Genomic DNA, 12,500 nt, shown 5'->3' with positions numbered 1-12,500 from the left:
TTTGTCATTTATAAGGAGCATAAACAACCACTATTTAGTTCTTTAAATGCTGCCTCTTTATTTTTTTTCTATTGCAAAGCTGATTTAAAAATACGACATAAATGATTAGCCTTCAGTATCCAAATTATATTATCTCAAGAAGTGATGATTTTCCTTAATCAATAAGTCATTGTCGAAAGATTCATGCTTCACAACGTACATCCTCCATCACAAAGAACATTTAGAAATAGAGGAGCTTTGACCAAGAGCGAGGAACTGTTACACAATGTCACGAGCATAAAACAGATATCATATTAATGACGGAAATCCTAGGCTTAGTGATAGTGTTTTTCCACGACTTTTTCCCCACTGACTATCCTCAATTTCCTGATGGACGTGGGAATCAGATACCGAGAAAAAGATATATGAGGAAAGAAAACATTGGATTAAATGAAGGAATGTGCACTGAATTTCACAAAAAGATAAACATCAAACACAAATGTAAGTAAAAAATAAAAAAAAGTCAATTTCATGGAGATCAGAAGAAGAGCAGCACCAAAAATTGAATTAACGAGGTAAACATTCCGATATTGAAATCCTCACTCAAAAATGTTCCTCGTGGTAAAAAAAACGATACTAAGCTCAAACACAGAATAACAAGATGCTTCAGAAAATATGCCGTAAAAAGCTGAAAAAGAGAGAGAAAAATCGTAATGCGTCTCACATCCTTAGTTGACAGGAAGAGTGTTTTTTTAGGCCGACAGGTAAACGTGAACGAGGAAGAAGATAATTTAGTAATGTATTTATGATGATGATGATGGTGTGTGTGTGTGTGTGTGTGTGTGGGTGTGTGTGTTTGTGTGCGTGTGTTTCATCTGTTTAGTTATCATTTTTCTATTGTCTACCTCTGTGTGTAAATCTTAATCTTCGTGTACTTTTACAATCTTACTATTACTGAACTTAATAACTTTCCCCGCCCACACCCTTACGACTGCCTACGACTTCAGGAGGGGAGTATCAAGTCACCTCTCCATCCGAAACTGACCTGTCTTTTCGCTACCCTTTACTTTCTTTTATGGGAGCCGTACTAGCGGGCTTTTTTGTTTATATATTTGCCTTTGAGCTGCTTCCTGAACTGTAAAGAGAAACAATGGACAACCTCTCTTAGCAGCGTTTACGCCCTCCATAACCTGCGCCTGTTAGTGTTTTCGCCCTCGCCTCCGTAAATGGAAACCGACTGTATCGAACAATCAGTTAATCAAATGTCAGCGCCACGGAAAGTTTGGGAGATGGAAACTGGCCCCCCCACAACCCCCTACACTCTCTCTCTCTCTCTCTCTCTCTCTCTCTCTCTCTCTCTCTCTCATCAGTTTGTTGTTGCTATGGAAACTAAGCGAAGTATTGGTAGATGTTGCAACCTTCAGCGGCCTAAACTGAGTGTGAGATAAGTCAGGTTGGTGAAGGCGATGGTTGTGACGGTGGTGGTAGTGTGTGTCTATTGCGTAAGTATTGTTAGTAGTAGTAGTAGGGGGAGGAGTAGGGGAGTAGGAGTAGGAGTAAGAGGAGAAGTAGTAGTTGATTGTAGTGTTGGTGACGGTAAAGAATGATAATGAAGAGTCGTATTGATGTTATTGATGTATTGACTTGTCGTGATGAAGAGAAGGCGTGGAAAAGCAATGTTATGGTGGTGGTGATGGATGGAGGTGGTGGTGGTGGTGGTGGTTGTTCAGGGAAAAGATGAGAGGTTTAATAAGGCAAGTATACACGACTCCCCCTGTGTTGAAAGCCCTCACCTACATTCATCTCCCCTCACACCCATTCACCCCCCATACACCCATCTCCTCACCCTCCCTCGACACTTATCCACCCTACCCCCCATCTCCCCCCATCCTTACCCCCTCACCCTTCACCCATCCCCCCCTTCTCTCTCACCTCCCCCGCCCCCCTAGACACGCATACATTCAGCCCATCTCGTCCATCCTCTCTCCTCACTCCATCTCGTTGCATTCATTAGGTCACGAGGACTCACTGTCTGCTTTAGAGAGAGAGAGAGAGAGAGGGAGAGGGAGAGAGGACCCCACGCTTACTCTCTTCCTCTTTCATTTCTATTTGTTTTTTTAATTTCCTCGCATTCAGTCTCCTCTTGCGATAATTTATGAAAAAGAAGGATCGTGAATCGGGAGAATTTATCGCCACTTTGCTTTTGGTGATCAACTGGCTCAATGGTTCCCTACTCTCATCCATTATCTCTCTCTTTCATTCCCTTCTTTTAATCTCCTCTCATTTCTCTCTCCTTCCCTTCTTTTAATCTCCTCTCCTTTCTCTTTCTTTCTCTTCTTTTAATCTTCTCTCCTTTCTCTTTCGTTTCCTTCTTTTAGCCTTCTCTCCTTTTCTCTTTCCTTCCCTTCTTTTAATCTTCTCTCCTTTCTCTTTCCTTCCCTTCTTTTAATCTTCTCTCCTTTCTCTTTCATTCCCTTCTTTTAATCTTCTCTCCTTTCTCTTTCCTTCCCTTCTTTTAATCTTCTCTCCTTTCTCTTTCCTTCCCTTCTTTTAATCTTCTCTCCTTTCTCTTTCATTCCCTTCTTTTAATCTTCTCTCCTTTCTCTTTCATTCCCTTCTTTTAATCTTCTCTCCTTTCTCTTTCATTCCCTTCTTTTAATCTTCTCTCCTTTCTCTTTCGTTTCCTTCTTTTAGTCTTCTCTCCTTTCTCTTTCCTTTCCTTCTATTTCCACTTCTATTCTATTCCCTTATTCTATTTTGTGCCCTATGATTTTTTGCTCTCATCCAGTATTTCTTTTTCCTTCCCTTTCCTCCTCCTTCCTTTCTCTTCTCTTTCCCTTCCTCCTTTTCCCACTTCTTTTACATAACCACTATTGTATTTCCTCATTTTCCATCATCTTTTCTTTTTTTTTCTTTTTTTTCCTCCATTATCTTTTCTCCCTTCATTTTCCTCCTCCTTCCTTTCTCTTCCCCTACTTCTATTTTCACTTCTCTTACATAACTACCATTGTACTTCCTCATTTTCCATCTATCTTTTAATTTTTTGTTTTTTTCCTCCATTATCTTTTCTCCTTTCATTTTCCTCCTCTTTCCTAACTCTTTCCTTCTATGTCCATTTTCATTACATAACAACTATTCTCGACCCATTATCTTCCCTTATTCTCTATGTTTTCTTACTCTCCTTTATTTCTCTTTCCTCACTTTTCCCTCTCTTGCCCTTCTCTTTCTTTTTCTTCTATTCCCTCTTCGTTCACTAAGCCATTATTCAACACCTATTTTATTCTCTTATTCTTTTATGTTTCCTATGATTTATTGCTCTCATTTATTATCTCTCTTTTCTTTTCCTTTTCTCCTCTTTCCTTCTCTTCCCTTTCCCTCTATTCCCTCTTCGTTTACATAACCACTATTCTCGACCTTCTCTATTCCTTTATTTTTATCCATTTTGTTCCCTATGGTACTTTACTTTCATAATTTTTTATTTCCCTTTCCCCTTCTTTCCTTTCTCTTCCTTTTCTTCTATTCCCTCTTCGTTTACATAATCATTATTCTCGACCTTCTCTATTCCTTTATTTTTATCCATTTTGTTCTCTATGGTTCCTTACTTTCATCCATTTTTTTTTCTTTCCCTTTTCTCCTCTTTCCTTTCTCTTCCTTTTCTTCTATTCCCTCTTCGTTTACATAACCACTATTCTCGACCGTTCCTATTCCCTTATTCTCGTTCTGTACTATTCCCTGTGGTTTCTTACTCTCTTCCATTTTCTCTCTTTCCTCTCCCTTTTCTCCTCTTCCCTTTCTCTTCCCTTTCCTTCTATTTCCACTTCCTTTACATAATCACTATTCTAGACCTATTCTTTTTCCATATTATTTTCTGTTCCCTATGTTTCCTTACTCTCCTTATCTCTCATTCCTTCCCTTTCCTCCTCTTTCCCTTTTCTTCCCTTTCCTTCTATTCCCACTTCGTGCATAACCACTATTCTCGACCACTCTCGCTCCTCCCCCTCCACTTCTCTAGGCTTCAATTTCCTTTCACATCCGTTCTCTCTCCCGTTCTCTATAGCTACCCTCTTCCTCTCTCTCTCTTCCCCATCCATTATCTCTTCACTTCCTGCAGCTTCTTTTCCTTTCTCTTCACGCCCTTTCCCGTTTATTCCCTTTGCTTTCATTTCTCTCCTTTCCCTCAGTTTATTCCTTTACTTTTTTTCCCTCTCTTTTCATGAATCCCCTTGGCTTTTATTCATTATCTCATTTCCCTTCCTTTCACTTATCCTCTTTTATTTTCCCTACCCTTTCTTTCTCTTCTCTTCCTTTCTCTTTATATCCTTTTCCTTCCTGCCCCTGTCCCTGTCCATTCCCTTCCCTTCTCTTCTCTTCCCATATCTTTCCTTCCTTTCCCTTCCCTTCTCTTCCCTTCCCTTCCTTCCTTCCTTCCCCTCCTTCCTTCCCCTTCCTTTCTTTCTTTACCCCTTCCCCTTCCTTTCTTTACCCTCTCCCTTCCCTTCCCTTCCTTTCTCTTCTCTTCCCTTCCCTTCCTTTCCCTTCCCTTCCCTTCTGTATCCCTTCCATTTCATTCTCATCCCTTCCTTTCCCTTCTCTTCCCTTCCCTTCCCTTCCCTTCCCTTCCCTTCCCATTCCATTCCACCCCATCCCATCCCATCCCATCTCATTACCCCCTCCCTTTCCTTCACTTCTCTCCCTTCCCTTCCCTTCCCTTCCCTTCCTCTCCTTTCCCTTCCCTTCCCTTCAATCTTCTCTCCTCTCCCTCCTTCACATCACAGCTTGCATCAATGGCCATGGCAGCGTGTGATTGGCTGACGAATGGCTGCCTGTACAGGAGGCAACACTGGGTTAGGGCACAACACCCCGATCAGCCGAGGCAACTTTGGGAGTGGTCCCGTCTGGCTGTTGATTGGTTGACGGGCTGATGGCGGCGGATATTATCAAGTGACCTTTTCGCATGGGAGTTGTTGAAGAAGGAAAGACAGTGCGCGGACATGTTGAGAAGTATAGAAAAGGTTAAAGAAAAGGTTCATTGTACTTGGGAAACGACTGAGAGCTTGCGAGAAAGGACAGAACAGGGGGAAATGAGGACAAAAGAGAGTGAAACGTGTATAATTGTGGTGTTTTGGAAAGGGTCGGGTGCGGTGGTGGGAGTGAGGACCGTGCGAGGGTGAATGAGAACAGAGAAACAGAGGAGTGCGTATGCAAGGGTTCCAAACAGGTGACGGAAACATTACAGGAAAATATCGAAACGTGTGCACAGAGAAAGACAAACATAAGGCAAAGAACGGTGGAGAAAAAATCAAATGTGTAAAGGAAGAAAAAAAAAAACACGGAGGAAATGAAAAACGAAGCTGAAATCAGAAAAAAAGCGTGTACATAAAGAAAAACAAGATGATAGAAGCAAAAAAGCAGCTCAGAAACATAAATAAGAAGAAAATTAAAAACACGAATACATGTTGCGTCATAAAAAAAATAAAGACGAGAAAATATGGACATCAAGTTAAACGAAAAAAAATAACGATGAAAATGAAATGTTCAAAATAATAATAATAATAAAAAAATCCTTGTATAATTTTGAAACACAAAGATTAGAATAAAAACAAATGAATTCAAAGGAGAGAGAAAAAAAAAAAACGACGACTCAGAAACAAAGTAATGCATTTTTTTTTAGAGCCTAGAAGAAAAAAAAAAAGTGAGTCAAAATGCCAATATAGCTATAGGCCTACATCTTTTGAAGACCAGATGATGGAAAACAAAGTAATGCAAAAAAATACAACAAACGAAACAAACAAAACAGAGCAATACATTTTTTTGTCCAGAAGAAAAAAAGAACACGATGAAAAACAAACGTAATACAAAACAAACAAACAAATAACACACTTTTAGGAGTCCAGACGAAAAAGAAACAAAACAAAAACAAAAAAAATAAAGTAATGCATTTTTCTTGGAGTCGAAACGAGTAAACAGTTATGAATAATGTAGAAAATGCGGGTGGTGCTGTTTTTTTTTTCTTTCTTTCCTGACGATGAAGAACGAGTGCATTATTTAGTCAGACAAAAACAACAACTTGGCATATGCGGGGAGCCACTGGTCCTCAGCGCAACATCCTACTCAGATCTTTATGTTGTGAAGCGCCGCGAATCCTGAGTCTCATGTGCAAATAGACGGAGTTGTGTAGATAGACAAGGACAGGTAGATCAGACTGTGGATAAGTAGGGAGTTAGGTAGATTACTAGATAAATAAATAGATAGATTGATAGACAGGTGGTTAGATGATAGGTAAAGACGTAAATAAATGGTGAGTAAATAGGCAGATAGGGACATAAGTAGGGAGGTAGGTAAGGAGAGAGAGAGAGAGAGAGAGAGAGAGAGAGAGAGAGAGAGAGAGAGAGAGAGAGAGAGAGAGAGTTTTCTTTTCGTTTAAAGTTTTAAAAGGAACATTGTGAAATGGTCTGGTTTCATGAATGTTCCCAGAAAAATCAGCGTTAAAGCGGTTTGCACCTTCCTGGGCCGAGACGGAGCGGCTTAAACGCAAGCTCGGGAGGAAACCAATGCATATAAGCAGCGAAGAGAAGGAAGGAATAAACAACAAAAGTAAAGTAGAACCAAAAGGAAAGACTTCATAAACGTTAGCCTCTTACGAGTTCATATGAAAGGATTATAAAACAAGAAAATAGAAGAAAACTGAGCATAACAAAGAAAAATAATTTAATTAAAGTTCGCCCGTTACGAGTGTGTGCCACAGTGCCATAAGTGACTGGACGGGGTACACCAACGTCAGACCAAAAAGTGGAGGACGTTGGGGAAGGCCGCTGCTGCTGATGATGATGACGAGTGATCGTTAGAGTAATGATGATAAACATACATTAACATAATAAACATATTAAACATAATAATGATAATAATAATAATAATAATAATAATAATAATAATAATAATAATAATAATAATAATAATAATAATGATAATAATGATAATTATAATGATCATAATAAAACAGAAGGATAATAACAGTAAGAATGATGGCGTCAATGATAACAGTAATAACAGCAATGTTAGTAACAGTGATAATATCATTAACTCTAATGTTCAAAGGAATATATAATGATTTAAATTGATATTGCTTTGTTCATTAGCAGTTTTAACATTATTACTGTTGTTTAAAATATTATTATTTTTACTAACCATTTTTTATTGTTGTTATTATTATTATTATCATTATTATTGTTGTTGTTATTATTATTATTATTATTATTATTATTATTATTATTATTATTATTATTATTATTATTATTATTATTATTATTATTATTATTATTATTATTATATTACTATAATGATTATTATATCATCATCATCATCATTTATTTATTTTGGTGTTGCTGCACGAAAACTAATATGCAAAAATTTCCTGATTTCAATGATTACGGAATAATTTTGCTCCCCTTTGCCGGCCCTCCACCGCCCTGCCCCGCCAGCCGCTGCGTGGAGGGATACCAGGAAAATACGTAACGATTGAAACAAACTATGCTTGTGTGTGTGTGTGTGTGTGTGTGTGTGTGTGTGTGTGTGTGTGTGTGTGTGTGTGTGTGCGTGCGTGTGTTCGCGTGTTTGTGTGTGTGCGAGTTTATGGTTGAGTTATTACTTGTTTACATGTCTAACGTCCATTAGTTTTGACATTCACTTTTCATTGTTGTTTTTCTGACCATTTCGTTAAAGTTACGGATTTTCACAATAGAATTTTGTTTCACGGGTTAATGAGTTTGACGAACAAAAGAATATTCTCAATGATAGTTCACTTTTCTTGTATAGGGAATTAAACTATATGGTCTTAATGCATATTTTTTACTATTATTATTATTATTATTATTATTATTATTATTATTATTATTATTATTATTATTATTATTATTATTATTATTATTATTATTATTATTATTATTATTATTATTATTATTATTATTATTATTATTATTATTATTATTATTATTATTTTGTTTATTATGTTTATGTACGTAACATCATCATTACTCTTACGATCACTTATCATCACCAGCAGCATATGTCTATTAAAAATGAATAAATAGTAAAATGAATAGAAATTACTTACATATACATTTTTAAGGGGAAATATTTGTAAGTTTAGGAGGTTCAAGGTTTAGTTCTTTGAGTCGTGGCGGTGGTTCTCATGCCTAGTGATACTCAAACGTTCATGGAGGAGACACCACCGCTTCATGGCTCTCTTCCTCTCACAGACCTCACCGCCTCGCACCTCACACCGCCGGCAACCCCTGCTTCCCTGCTCTCCACCCGGCCAGTGAGATCCAAGAATAATAAGGCCGGGAGGACAATGGGCAGGAAAACGTCACACTGAGAGGAGAGTGTTCAATGGCAGTCTGGCCGCGGCATGGGCGTCCTGATGGGGAATAATATCTGCGAGCCTCCGAGCGTCAAAAACATTCCCGCCTGAGTGACAGACGTTGGCGCCATTACGTGACCATCCCAGGTAGGGCTTATTATTATTATTATCATTTTATTATTATCATTATTATTATTATTATTATTATTATTATTATTATTATTATTATTATTATTATTATTATTATTATTATTATTATTATTATTATTATTAAAATCCTCGTCCTCGTTCTTGTTCTCGTCTTCGTCCTCCTCCTCCTCGTCCTCGTCCTAGTTCTCGTTTTCGTCCTCGGCTTCCTTCTTGTCCTCCTCGTCGTCCTCCCCCTCCTTCTCCTTCTCCAACTCTTCCTCCTCCTCCTCCTCCTCACCATCATTATCATCATCATCATCATCGTCATTAACATGTTTTTCCTTAAAGGTTGTCGACAGGTCTGGTCCTCAGTAATTCAGGTTCGCGATGGTTAATTAAGGCAGCCAGGTGAGGCGACTCCTCTTTACGGGCGATATTCATTTTTCCCTCCTCAATGTTATTACCCTATACAGCCCTTGATGGAGGTGCAGAGAGAAAGAGGTGTGCTGAGCGGCTTACTGGGACGGCTTGGAAGATAATTAAGCATTTAGCAGTGCGGGGCGCGGTGACTGGTTAATGTAATGGTTAATGGGAAGGCTGTCGGGGCCGGGAAGGGTAGGTTATGTAGAGGGGGAAGGAAACAAGGTAGGCCACAAGTAATGAAGAAGAGGGTCGTGTGGAGCAAGGCTGGTGAACTGATTAAGGCCGGGCGGATGAATGCAGTAAAGTTTAATCTGTATAATTATGTATCTACCCTTGTTTAATGTATTCAGCAGAGTGGGGCTGGAAGGGTGGGTGTTAAGGGAAGCTGTGGGGTGGAGTGTGTGTGTGTGTGTGTGTGTGTGTGTGTGTGTGTGTGTGTGTGTGTGTGTGTGTGTGTGTGTGTGTGTGTGTGTGTGGCAAGAGTGAGTGTGTGCTCAGTAGGTATGTGCTTTGTGGGTAGTAGAAGCTGCTGTCTATCTATCTATCTATCTATCTATCTATCTATCTATCTATCTATCTATCTATCTATGTAACGGTAATGTTAAACTGTATGACTTGACTCTTATGGCAACTTTCTTAAACATTTCGGCTTCCAACCACACACACATTTGACAAGGCTTTCCTCGGATTTCTGGGTATTTTCACGGATACTTTAATGACTCTAATGGTAGTTTGACCCTTTTTCTGTACCGTAAACCTAAAACAACACTTATGAGAACCCAATTAATCTCTTTATTTGACTTTGTAACTAGTTGATGTGATAGGCCTAAGCGTCTGAGGATACCGGTCTTAGTACTCTTGAAATTCAGTAATCCTCAAAGGTGTACGTTAGTGTGTTAGTAAGGAATTGAGACTTTACCTGTACCTCACCTCCCGAAATTGACCTCTCTTTCGGCCACCTCTTTTGATTCTGTTTATAGGAGCAGCGAGTTGCGGGCTTTTTTTTTTATTATTGTTTCCTTTTTTGTGCCCTTGAGTTGCCTCCTTTGTTGTAAAAAAAAGAAAAAAATGTTATATTCGTCTTCATAGAGGTGGGGAACAAAATATAGTACTCCCCAAAGCTGTATATATGTGTGTTAGTTAGTAAGGTATTGAGTGTCTACCGGCATATAAATGTTAAATACGTTTTCATAAAGATGGGGAACAAAATATGGATGGAAGAATTACAGGTCGAGGATGCGATCATAAGAAATGTATATCCTTTTCGGAGGCTTGTTTAGTTTCATATTGGTCTTTTTAAACAAGGTAGATTTTTCATTTCCAACACAGATAAAATTTACAGTTGAAGTCTTTAAATGGTAAGCTTCTCTCCGCAAACTCAAGATCTGCATTAATTAAGAAATATATATCCTTTTCGGAGGCTTGTTTAGTTTCATATTGCTCTTTTTAAACAAGGTAGATTTTTATTTATTTCCAACACCGATAAAATTTGCAGTGGAAGTCTTTAAATGGTAAGCTTCTCTCCGCAAACTCGAGATATTAATAAATTGGCGTTCTTATCTTTCTTTTTTTTTCTCTTTCTTTCTGTGTCATTTCCAAGGGTTTCCGCCAGCTGCATCTTCCTTCGTTTCGCTTATTCTCCGTTTTCTCCTCGATGGTTTTCGTTTTTTTTTCCCTCCGTTCCCTCCGTTCCCTCCGAGGCTTGAGTTTTATCTGACCCTGATCGGCGCCTGGAGGTAAAACTTGTCAGGAGCTACCTTTCCCTCGGTCTGTCTGGCTTCTTTTTTTTTTGTTCTCTCTCTCTCTCTCTCTCTCTCTCTCTCTCTCTCTCTCTCTCTCTCTCTCTCTCTCTCTCTCTCTCTCTCTTTGTCTGGTTTTCTTTCTTTCTCTCTCCTTTTAAATCTATCTATTTATCTATCTGTCAATCTATCTATGTGGCTATCTATCTGTCTATCTATCTATCTATCTGTTTTTTTTTTCTTTCTATGTCTGTTTGTCTATATCTATCTGTCAGTCAATCAGTCAATGAATCATTCAATCAGTCTATCTATCTATCTGTCTGTGTGGCTATCTATCCGTCTATCCATCTATCTATCTATCTATCTATCTATCTATGCCTTTCTTATTTTCTTTCTTTCTATGTCTATTTGTCTTTACCTATCTGTCAATTAATCAATCAATCAGTCATTCAATCACTCTATCAATCTATCTATCTATATGTCTATGTGGCTATCTATCCGTCTATCTATCTATCTATCTATCTATCTATCTAACTCTACATGCTTGTCAAAGGGAGAGAAATACGAGGTCGTCACAAACAACTTCGTAACGTGAATCTATTGTGTTCGGGTAAACATGTCACCAATTATTTTCATGAGCCGAACTTGTCTTTATTGCCGGCATGTCTGTATGTTTCTCTGTCTCTCTTTCTCTCTGTCTGTATCTGTTAGTCTGTTTATCCGTCTATCTGTCTATCTGTCTATCTATATCTCCACCCGAAACTGACCTCTCTTTCTGGCCTCTTGTTCTTTTTCCTTTTGTCGAAGCAGCGTCTAGCAGGCTTTTTTTGTTGCCGGTTTTGTTTTTTGCCCTTCACTTGCACCCCTTGCTGCAAAAAAGACCTATCTCTCTGTCTATCCATCTATCTGTCTACCTATCTATCTTTCTCTGTATCTATCTAAAGAGAAAAAGAGGTAAAAAGTGAGAGGGAGTAAAAATAGGGTATCCGTGAAAGTTTTGATTGCCAGGGTAACAGGAGTCGTGTTTACCGGATCGATAGAACAAACTAAGGCCTAAAAAAATACTAGATAGCACCAGCAGTAGCAGAGAGAGAGAGAGAGCGAGAGAGAGAGGGAGAGGGAGAGGGAAAGGGAGAGGGAACGAGCGACAAAAAGGCATGTTGGTCAGATCGCAGGTTCCGTTTACACCCTTGAGCGAAACAGTTCCGAAAAAGTGTCATAATATTAAAGTCATGTCCCACACAAATGCTGTTAGCCGTTAATTGGTAATATGATGCTCCTTACGTTTGACAAATTAGGACGTCATTTTCAGCTTACAAATGAATAATAAAACTTTTCCACTCATTTTTTTTTTCTGTTTCTCCGCCGCGTGTTATATCGTCACCCTCATAAAATAATCGCCTAAGTCATTTTTCAGCGATTTCCAGGTTTTTGTTTACATCAATTTTTCAACACGTGACGCCCATTTTTGTATAGTTGCCTTCGCCATTCAGGGTTTGAGCGTTCTAGAATTGGCCTTTTCATTTCTGCCTAAATATTAAGCCAAATGAGATAATGACAATTCTTTTCTGATTTCCTGTAAAGTAGAAAATAATGACTTAAGTGCTTTATTTACGAAGGCGACGATATACGTGTATGGCTCGCGCATAACTGTGTGAGCAAACAAGGTGAAACATGCATGGAAGAGGGTAATTTTATGCGCATTAGGCTCGCTTAGTGTATGTGGGTATTATGCTAAATTTAGATTCTTTTGTGCTATTGAAATAAGTTATTGCTGCGTCGTGTACATGCAAGAAAGCGAGACTCACGTACCTACCTACCTACCTACATACATACATACATACATACATACATACATACAGACAGACAGA

The 12,500-nt window shown here is 38.6% G+C and overlaps 1 protein-coding gene across 3 annotated transcripts in view; it reads left to right on the top strand.

Annotated features, from left to right (window-relative positions):
- The window catches only part of LOC127004411 (dipeptidase 1-like), a 154,261-nt gene that overhangs the window by 57,203 nt on the left and 84,558 nt on the right, over positions 1 to 12,500 (top strand). For all 3 annotated transcript variants that reach the window (XM_050872071.1, XM_050872072.1, XM_050872073.1), the window contains one exon: positions 8,235 to 8,485. The gene's annotated coding sequence lies outside the window, so the exon portion shown is untranslated. The remainder of the gene's footprint in view (positions 1 to 8,234; positions 8,486 to 12,500) is intronic.

Source organism: Eriocheir sinensis, chromosome 28 (genome assembly GCF_024679095.1).
Source record: "Eriocheir sinensis breed Jianghai 21 chromosome 28, ASM2467909v1, whole genome shotgun sequence".
Lineage (NCBI taxonomy): Eukaryota > Metazoa > Arthropoda > Malacostraca > Decapoda > Varunidae > Eriocheir > Eriocheir sinensis.
Note: the sequence above shows the minus strand (reverse complement) of the source record. Positions and strands in the feature narration are given on the sequence as shown.